Genomic DNA, 648 nt, shown 5'->3' on the forward strand with positions numbered 1-648 from the left:
AAGCCATGTTCCCTGCCTTTCCCTAGGGGAGGAGGCTGACTCCTACCCACACCCCCTGTGTCTGGGATTCCCAGTGCTAAGAACCTTGAGAGGGGAGAGGCAGGGGATGTCTGGAAAAGCCGCTGGGTTATGTACTGAGCCACCACTGGGAGTGCTTACTGCATGGCAGGCACTTTTCTAAGCACAACCTGTGGATGATAGAATTGCATCCCCTCCACATGCTCACGGAGCAGGTAGGGATAGCTGATATTTACTGAGTGCTTACCATGTGCCAGGCATTATGCTGAACAGGTGGTAAGTATGAATTCACTTAATCCTCATAACAACCCCGTGAAGTGGGTGCTGCTATTGTCCCCACTGTACATCGGAAGCACAGAGAGGTCAAGTAACTTACCCCACATGGCCCAGCCAGTGGGTGTGGAGCTGGGTTTGAACTCAGAGCTTAGCCATGATGCCACTTGAGAGAAGGGGCAAGCCTTAGGTGGAGCCATAAAAGAGGGGGCTGTGCAGGCATTTGTCAATGGTAAGTAGTAAAGGCAGAGCATCCCTTTGCAGTTGAAAGGCATTGCTTGTACACAGGTACAGAGGCAGGTAGCCAGCCTTTCTATTTTCCAGGAAGCAATGTGGCTAAGTACAAAGCTGACAAAG

General features: G+C 51.2%; 1 long non-coding RNA gene across 3 annotated transcripts in view; it reads left to right on the top strand.

Moving 5' to 3' along the window:
- The window catches only part of LOC109372837 (uncharacterized), a 14,529-nt gene that overhangs the window by 13,061 nt on the left and 820 nt on the right, over nucleotides 1–648 (top strand). The window lies entirely within an intron of this gene.

Source organism: Hipposideros armiger, unplaced genomic scaffold (assembly GCF_001890085.2).
Source record: "Hipposideros armiger isolate ML-2016 unplaced genomic scaffold, ASM189008v1 scaffold_666, whole genome shotgun sequence".
NCBI lineage: Eukaryota > Metazoa > Chordata > Mammalia > Chiroptera > Hipposideridae > Hipposideros > Hipposideros armiger.